We start from the raw sequence: 10,603 nt of genomic DNA on the forward strand, positions 1-10,603 counted from the left end.
ACAACGGAATGAAGAATTGGGCAAGAAAAACAAAAACCCCCATCGCTATCTTTAGTGATTCCGGTGAAATGACTTTTTGACTACACATGCCATCTGCTGTTACCTCTCGCATAAATATAGGATAAATGCAGACAAGGAAAGCTGTGCTCCAGACCACGATGATAATTATCTTAGCCTTCTGTGCCGTGAAAGTAGCAAGGTAACGCATTGGATAAACGATAGCTACATATCTCTCCATTGTTAACGCCAGAAGACTGTAGGTTGATGTCGTTAAGCTGCCCCACATTAAATACCGTGATAACCAAATATGACAGATGAATCTATTCAAAAGTTGTGGATGGTACGTTTCTTTGATTGGTATTAGATGAACAGTTAGGATTAGAAAGGATGCCAATATATCAGCCACAGCCTGGTTGATCACAAAAACATTAGTCAGTGTTTGAAGTGAGCGAACACGGCCAATTACATAGCATACTAAACTGTTCCCGATAATTCCAATGATACATATGATGATAATGCTGTTCTGGAACATGGTGCTATAGCCGAAGAGTTTAATACTACTCATGGTCACATTAACATCGTTGTAACTTATGTTTGAGTCTTCACTCATGTTGTTGTAATTATTAAACACTTGTGATCTATAAGATAAACACACAAAACAAATCATTCAAACACGATATGGTCTTAATATCGATTGTCGACTAGATACTGATTAATTATAATGACCGCCATTAATACATAAACGCAAATCTGCTACGAATACCCATTGAAATGTAATGTATCAACCTCAAAAACTAAGATACATGTACATCAAATAGCATATATATATATATATATATATATATATATATATATATATATATATATATATATATATATATATATAAGCTTATACTTAATTCAAAGAATAAGGATCTAATAAGTCGTTACTCAGAGTTTCACGTTTCGAGCGATCTTCAGACAACTAAATTGGGATTGTCAAGACCGACCTTGACAATCCCAATTTAGTTGTCTGAAAAGCGTGAAACTCTGAGTAACGACTTATTAGATCCTTATTCTTTTGAATTAAGTCTATAATGCTCTGCTACTATACTTGCATCGAGCACTGTTCTCTCCAGTGAGACACTTACATTCATATATATACCGACCCGATGATGCTCTGTTAACGGGGTGAAAGCAAGTCAGAACTTTGGAAACCCTTGAGTTGAGTTTTGTTGGGACCATCCAGTTCTCATTTGCGTTTATAAACGTTATGAAACGAACTAAATATTGGAGAGTGATGCGATTTATCGTTCGTATTTACTCTACTCAATCATTTTATGTTCTGGAAAATTGCGTCCTATTTTGTATACAAATATTGGCACCCTTATTTTATATTTGCGTGACATTTTGTGTACATAATAGGGCAAGTGTGGATTCCCATGTGTAAGATGCCGACATCTGAGATATACACAAAAGAACGTAATAGGAAACGTTAACTTAATGCCAAAACATATTAGTTGAGAATTACAGCAAATAAAACGAAATCGTATCTTCTCCTTGATTAGATTGTAACCAGATTACAACATAAAGGTAGTTTTTGTACTTCGTGGAATTGAATACATCACATCTGTTAATAAGTAAAAGTAATAAAATAGCTCATACTATTGATTTTAGAAGTCATTAGGCTTGGCTATTGTTTTGCTGACGAGATATAATAATATAGAGTTTTGGTAAAATGTGACATTCGTCACATGTGATATTATCCGATTATCCGAATCGAAATTCCTCGATATAATAGAATTGGGATAATTATTTCTATTATGGTAGCCGTGTAATTTTTTTTCTATGGTTTTGATGTTTTGTGTGCTCGGAATTGGGTGCGTGACTAACAAAGTGAAATCCTAATCCATCTAGAGATGACATGATTCGTTGTTTGACGTAATTTCAAACTATGAATTCGTATTAAGCAGTCAATACTTAGAATTGCATATCATTTTAGAATTCTGAAATCTCCTTTGATCCTGTATTATAGAATACTTTAGATATGTACACGTTTTTCTATAGTACAGACACAGCTACATATAGATATATTAATATACAGATAAAGATATTAATATACAGATACAAATATTAATACACAGCTACATATAGATATTAATATACAGATACAAATATTAATACACAGATACAAATATTAATACACAGCTACATATAGATATTAATATACAGATACAAATATTAATACACAGAATAATACAGATACAGATATATAGATATATTAATATACAGACACAGACATTAATATACAGAATGATACAGATCAGATATATATTAATATACAAATATATGTACATATACAGATACGAATACAGACTGAATTTATATACAAATGTACATAGAGATACAGACACACAAACAGCGATGGCGATATAGAGAAATGGAGAAACAGGTACAGATAAAGATAGATGCAGATATAGGTACATATACAGATATATAGAGCTACATATACATATACAAATTAATACAGGTACAGATACAGATAGTGATACAGATACAGATACATGTACAGGTACAAATACAGATACAGATACAGATACAGATACAGATACAGGTACATGTACATATACAGGTACAGATACAGATACAGGTACAGGTACAGACAGATACAGATACAGATACAGATACAGGTACAGATACAGGTACAGGTACAGATACAGATACAGGTACAGGTATAGTGATATAGATACAGAGAGATAGAGAAATAGATACAGATGTAGATATAGATACGTTCATACTGACTAACCGTAAACTGGTACACTCAGTACCCTTGTATCAAGTAAAAATGTGCTTTGGGAGGTTTATAGAATGTGAGAGCCGAAAGTTTCCCGACGAGTTTGGTTTTCACTTGAGCGTGCGATAGAATTGTACTTACCTAATATACGGGAATTACACTGATAAAAATCAATCACATCTATGGATTATTACACATAGTTATATCTATGTTGCTAAGATTGGATACATTCACTGTGATTCACTTCAATAATATGATGGACTTTGTCGCCTCATGCGCATGCTCGAGTTCACCAGTAATCAATACTACTTTCGACAGCACAGCACGTGTACAAACGGAACCCGTTATAGAGAGGACAAGTACACAAATGACTTGGATTAATCGCCCTTTGCACAGCATCTAAGCAGCACTACGACATTATCGTTTGACAGCCTCTTCACATAACAGATTTAGAATGAATGTCAAGGTTTTAGTACAGGGCACTCAGGCTTAGTTAGTTATGTTTACGAAAACAAACAAGCAAACAAACACACAAACAAACTCACAAACAAACAGACAGACAGACAGACAGACAGACAGACAGACAGACAGACAGACAGACAAACAAAATAAATGTGGAACTTGAAAGATTGAGTTGACAGGAGCACTTTCCAACACTATCCTCGCACTGAAGCTGTGCTCGAGCTGACCATTCTCGCAAACCAGAGTTATTATTTCTTTGAAATATTAACCCGTAGGGACCGGATTGTTAAGAACGGTACCGTAAAACGGTCGTGGTTTGCAGCTGACACTGATAGATGTTTCCTTGTAAGTATTGGCTGGCATATAAAACATTCATTGTGAGGGCGGAACGCCCACCCTCGGTCGCTTGTCGTATTGTATCGGGAAAGCCAGCAGCTAGACTACCCGGACCATTACCCGGACCATTGTAAACAATGTCTAATAGTTAAGTACTGGCCATAGCTCGAAGGCTACATACTAGTGCAATAGAAATGATGGAATTATTACAAATCTATGACTGACCCAGTCGAGTACTATATTGATGGTCTCCCGTGTTTCATCGTATCAATTGGATAGCCAATAGGCTTAAATACTACATGTTCGAAACATTTTGTGAAGACTTGATGGATTAAAAATAAAAGATGGCAGTTATAATTTCTCAAATAACGTGATGACTGTAGGTAGCGGTAGACTAATGACTATTCAAATAGCCCTTAGCTTAATTGCTGCCTTCCATTCGAAGGATCATTTCAAATTTGTGGATGACATAGGCACGCATTTGATACAACTATCATACAACAATGGAAAACATTCGGCACATAAGTGACCTCAGATGGCACGCATAGACACAGACTTGCTCCAGTTCTTTGAGTAAGATGGGTGGGGAGGGGGGTGATTAAGGAGTTGGAGATTTAGGAATGTGAGAATTAGAGGTGGTCTGCTACTATGGTTCAATGATATTTGCAGGAAGAGGCTGAGGTGGAGTGAAGATAGCCAAAATAATGCTCGTATCCCAATCCTTTATCAATTGGAAATATTCTTGAGCGAAGTGATAAGGCAGTAAATGTTATATTATTTAAAGCGTAATCAGAACACTTGAAGTCACGTTGTCATTCTTGGCACAGTAAAGGAGGGAGGGGATAGTGCAGTGAGCTCGACAGAATATAGAATGTTTATTCGTTTAATCATGCGAGTACATGATCAAGGACGCCATCCAAGCATCAGGGACATTTTTGTCAGCCATCTTTGGGTTTCCATGGTTCTTTTGTTTCGTTCAGACGACCCTGTTTGACCTGGAAACTGCATAACAAAACTACCAGTATTTCAAAAAACACAACGAGAGAGAGAGAGAGAGAGAGAGAGAGAGAGAGAGAGAGAGAGAGAGAGAGAGAGAGAGAGAGAGAGAGGAGAGAGAGAGAGAGAGAGAGAGAGAGAGAGAGAGAGAGAGAGAGAGAGAGAGAGAGAGAGAGTCAACATCTATTGCTGTAAATTAAATAACAGAAATTCAAAGACTACGAGACAATACACCACTTTCACTATGTTATACACCTTTGTATATGGCTGGTCACAACACACTCAAATTAGCCTTTAACAATGCCATGTCTTTACACAGCCATTTCAATGAACTTAAATGACCCAAATGTCAGGGCTGCTGATGTTATGTTTATCTAGTCAAGACCCCTTTCTCACTGCAGATACTATTGTAGGGCCGGTAATCAATGGTACGTCGTCAAAGGGAATTATTACATCTACCCAACTTTGCTCGTGAGTACAATATACTTTTTCGCTGGAATTCTGAAGGCATTGATATGACTGTACAGCATAACAATAGGTTGTCATGGAAGGCGGTAAACAGTACACTTTCTAATATATAAACTTATATACAACGTCAACCGAAGCACCACTGCTTCATATATCATAGCTGGGAGAACAAGACAACATTTTGCAACGTCGAAAAAGTACGTATATACCTTAGATTGAAGTGTTTGTGCTGAATTTTATCTTGAAGTATGTGTATGTACATTTATGGGTGATTTTAGGTTGGCGGGATGAGGTAATTTACAACTCACTCAACTGATTACGTAGTAACAAATCGATAACGTATTAAATCAACCAGTAATATATCAATTCTCGGTACCTGAAATAGAACATTACTGTCTAGGCGCATCATAAAATTAAAGAACATTCGATTTCTTGAATTGGTCGACATCATACTTTCGGCTCCACGCACTTCACATGCATTACCGTGGGCGCTCGAGAGAACAAGTCGGCCTTGTTCTATATATTTTGACCCTCTAGTATGAAGCAAAATGCTATTGCAGATACCGAGAATTAACTGAGAGCGTAGTAACATTTCTAACCAACAATGTAGTAAAAATGTATCATTAACGTAGAACTTGAAAATTTAGTACAGATTTACCAATAAACTAGCATATTTTCAAGCCGATAATGTTACAGTAGTAAAGAACGTTGCATTTGCCTTCAAACAACTAATGCAGTAAACCAAAATACCGATAACACACCAGTGCTTCAATTTGGTGATGTCAGGATTGATTTTGTCTGGAAAGGTGTCCCATAACACCAGACATTTTCTATTGAAAACTTCTATTAATTTTAACTAGCTGCCTGACATCGGATGCCGAACGTCTCTCTCTCTCTCTCTCTCTCTCTCTCTCTCTCTCTCTCTCTCTCTCTCTCTCTCTCTCTCTCTCTCTCTCTCTCTCTCTCTCTCTCTCTCTCTCTCTCTCTCTCTCTCTCTCTCTCTCTCTCTCTCTCTCTCTCTCTCTCTCTCTCTCTCTCTCTCTCTCTCTCTCTCTCTCTCTCTCTCTCTCTCTCTCTCTCTCTCTCTCTCTCTCGTAATGGTGTATGGTACACAAGCTTCCTCTACTTGAAAAAAATATGTATTTCATTATAATACCTTATTCGCTTTATAATTTCTCTGTTTGAAATCACACGTCACTAAGCTATTAAACCTTGCTTAGAGCTCTTGGGAAGGATGTCTTCACCAAAGTCAAGGTGGTAGAAGCAGTTCGTCTTAGAAGTCGCAGAGTGGGTGTCCCGGGTCTCGTTAAGTTTGCAATGGAAAATGTCGAACAAAAGAAGATTGCTTTTCCGGCCCAACAACGTCTAAAGGACAGTGAGCAGTATAAGAGGGTTTTCCTTCGCCCAAGTAAGTCACACACGGAGCGCATTGTAGAGCTGAATGCTAGAACACTTCTTAGCGAATTACCAAATGGAAGTAGTTACAAGGTAACCGCAAATGGTCGAATTATCAAGAAGGCAAATCACCAAGAAGACAGAGGTGGTGATAATGACACAGAATAGGACATTCAGCTCAACGGGGTGAGAATTGCTCACCATAATGTCGGGGATGGACTCGGTGGAACAGTACGCTCAGGAGTGAAATTTTGTTAACTATAAGGGCAGATATAATTTCTCTGAATGAAACGCATTTGTCTGGGGATGAAACAATACAGTTATGATGTTATCAGTGGGTAGGGTTTAACAGAGCACCTGTACATTATAATGCACGCAGGAACTTTGGAGGTGTGGGTCTCTTTATCAAGAACTCACTGTATAACGATTTCATATAGTACGTACAATTGATAAATCGTCTAACGGGATTTTGGGAGTGCGTTTTACAAATAAGGTTTCTGGTTATTCCTTTGTTGTGTTTTCCTGTTATTTTGCCGCCTGAGAATTCGCCTTGGGGCCGAGATACTAATAGGTTGTTTGGCCACCTGCTCTGTCAGTTATATTTTTATAACAATGATGTCGATTCAGTCGTCATGTGTGGTGATTATAATGCTCGCATTGGCACCTTGAATGATAGCATTGGTTTTCTGGATGACACTCCATAAAGGAATGTCATTGACAAAGGTGTTAATCAACATGGTCACTGTTTTCGTGATTTCTTACAAGAATCCAAACTGTGCACATTAAATGGCAGGTGTGATCCTCAATGCGATGGTTTCACATCAGTTTCGACTAGCTAGGGGTTCAGCAGTAGTAGACTATATTTGTGCACCTTAGCATTTTCAGCATTGTAGTAATTTTAATGTTGTAAACACGGTGTCTGTTATTATTAAAATGGTTTAAATTATCTTTTGAATGACAGGTGCAAAATACCAGACCACTCGCTTTTGTATTTTGACTTTTGTGGTCACCTCAGGCTTTGTGTTGATTCCCATACTCGTTTGGAAAATGCTAGTGAAGAACCAACACACATTTTCGCTTTAACCTTAACTTCATTCTGGCAAATTTTCTCACTTCCGATGTTGCCAGGTATGGCATATTAGAAACTATTGACAATATTCTAGTCTTGTAGGGAAACTCAGGAGGAAATCGACTCCATGTGGGCTATTTCTGTTGTCATCCCAACAAACAACTGGTGTTGGCACCTATTGCAATTATTTAGACACAGCGTTCATTTTTCAACATGATAGAGATGTTTACTGTTTATTACAATTTTGGGTGTCGGTTTATTCAATATTGACACCAAATTAAACAATATGCTCGTTAGTTTTCCCTACTTCATTAGATTGCACGCATAATCTTAGTCTATATGTGCTATCCGTTTGTTTCGAATCTGAAGATCTTACCACTCACATCTAGTCAAATGGATGTATGTAGAACAACATTCCCTGCTAAATGTTAAAAGGCGACCAACATACAGCTGTGTTTAATCAAATTGGAGCCCAGTGACGTTATCACATCCACAGGTGACTTGTATTCAAACTTGAAGTTGGCGTATGATGTAAACCTCAGACCACTTCTATCTCTTAGTGGTCTGAGTGTAGACATATCAGGATCATGTTTTTCTTGAACGAATTATCCAATTATATTAAAGTGCCTGTCAATACATGGTATCGTTATTCACTTCTGAGCAAACGTTTTTCTATAGTCTTGCTAGAAATTCTTTTTTCATGCCTAAATTTTGATACTTATTCAAACTGATCATTCATTCTTCATATAAAAGAAACTATAATATTACCATTCATATCAATTGTATGCTTTGTTGCAGATATATATTCATATCCGTTGAATTTAAACGAAGAAAAGGCTACCTATTGCCAAGGCAGACAATAATTATGGAAAATAGATTCATCTACGTAATATTAGGTAATTATCTTAAAAATATGAGTACTGAATTTCATTTGAATGGAGCTAGCCAGCCGGTTTTGAGAAAACGATGACACAGACAGACACACAGACACATACACAGAGGGAGGGACGGACAGACAGACATACATACATCTAAAACATAACCTTCCCTTTCGGAAGGTAAACAATGTATAGTTACCCAGCAACTAAAATACCGCATATGTTAATAGTAAAATTATCGTGTATGTTGTATGGTCACAAGGGTACATGTAGATCGTCATGAGGATTTCAAAAAATCATCACATAAAGTATAGTTGTGCTACGTTGCCATGACGATTGGCACTATGTTCTATAATTATACCCGCTATCATTTATATATGCACATGACTATTACAAGTTTGTAGTCATGGGAACATGTCATTACATCATGTAAATTATATAATTTTCATGTCTGGATGGGATGTTTAACAAAGAGAAATACTACTTCGCATAGTAATCACTACGTAACGTTTCACCAATACCAAGTTAGTGTGTACCTTACAATTGACCAAGTATCTGTGACTCTTTGATCGCATATTGTTGTGTTCATGTATCTGAAGTCACATTTGTTAATTTTCCTTGCAGTATTGTTCGTGTTTGTTTACTCCACTACCGCGTTGACATGTTACTCGTGCGAAGATTACTCGCCACTGACTAATACATCATGTGAATTGAATTACCTTGACTACGCTAGCAAGAAAGAATGCAGTGGTGAAGATGATGCTTGCATTGTACGTTTACCCGATATATTCATAAGGTTGGAACTTAACCAACCATTCCAACATACATTGTAGCCAACCAACCAACCAACCAACCAACATACTAACCAATCAGCTAACATACTAACCAACCAACCAACCAACCAACCAACCAACCAACCAACCAACCAACCCACATACTAACCAATCAGCTAACATACTAACCAACCAACCAACCAACCAGTTAACCAACCAACCAACCAACATACTAACCAACCGCCCACCCAACCAACATACTAACCAAGTAACCAACCAACCAACCAACCAACCAACCAACATACTAACCAATCAGCTAACATATTCAACCGACATAACAACCAACCAACCGATCAACCACCCAAACAACATACATGTACCAACCAACCAACCAACCAACCAACCAACCAACATACCAACCAACCAAAGACAAACACAGCAAAAGTAAAAAAAACGAAAACAATCAAACCAAAAGAACAAACAACCAACCTACATTAAATCGTATGTTCTATGAACCGATTCAACATCGTTACTTTTTACATCATGAGGGTAAAGGACAAATAATCAATTTTGTTCTCATGATTTTCCGGATTTCTAATATTATTTTCTCTACGTTTCAAATAAAGTTTTAAATATTGTTTCCCCTCACCCCCCGCCCCCTATTTTCTACTGTTATTACTGTCTTATCAGAGGTTACGAACTTTGCATTAATTAGCAGCAGATTGCTTACTAGTATCCTAGAACAGACTCACGGGCTAATTGCCCAATTAACACCAAGCCCAGTGATGTAACGGCAGTGTACTGGCCATTAGTCGGATCAGTGGATGTTTACACTCACTGCGTAATTGGGCAAATAACCAATGAGTTTGTTCTCGGATTAGCAAGCTACTAATTAATGCAAAGCCGATAAACTCTGATAACACATTGAGAAAAAAACAGTGAGAGGAAACAATAATTAAAACTTTATTTAAAATGTTCAGAAAATAATAAATAATAATTAAATAGAAATCTGGAAAATCGTGAGAAATAAAATGATTATTCGTCCTTTTCCCTGTGGTTAGGCAAGGACTAACTCTGCTGAAAGGATAACTATTAAAGCAAGGAATGCAAAATCGTGACTCTGAAAGAGCTGATGATTTTTCTATACGATCTATAGGTTTATCACACCGAATATGATAATGACGTCCCCGCAATGTTTGGTAGAGGGTGTGTAAAGTCCTCCGAACATTGTACTGATAATTGCAGAGAGTTGACTGTAGCCGAGATGGAAGGTAAGTCAACATCTTTGAAACATTCAGTTTAGATATATGAAATGTCAGTGTGTGTGTGTGTGTGTGTGTGTGTGTGTGTGTGTGTGTGTGTGTGTGTGTGTATGTATGTCTCTGTCTGTATCTTTGTATAAATTCATTTATTACGTTGTATTCCAGCTGTTACAGGTGTTAAAGGATGCAAT

The 10,603-nt window shown here is 37.2% G+C and overlaps 1 long non-coding RNA gene across 1 annotated transcript; it reads left to right on the top strand.

The window, feature by feature from the left end:
• The first annotated feature begins 8,309 nt into the window (after positions 1 to 8,309).
• Positions 8,310 to 10,421, top strand: LOC144453059 (uncharacterized). The gene is made up of 3 exons (XR_013482386.1): positions 8,310 to 8,395; positions 9,002 to 9,147; positions 10,307 to 10,421. It is a non-coding gene; the product is annotated as an uncharacterized LOC144453059 (long non-coding RNA).
• Positions 10,422 to 10,603: the final 182 nt, after the last annotated feature.

Source organism: Glandiceps talaboti, chromosome 23 (assembly GCF_964340395.1).
Source record: "Glandiceps talaboti chromosome 23, keGlaTala1.1, whole genome shotgun sequence".
NCBI classification, from domain to species: domain Eukaryota; kingdom Metazoa; phylum Hemichordata; class Enteropneusta; family Spengelidae; genus Glandiceps; species Glandiceps talaboti.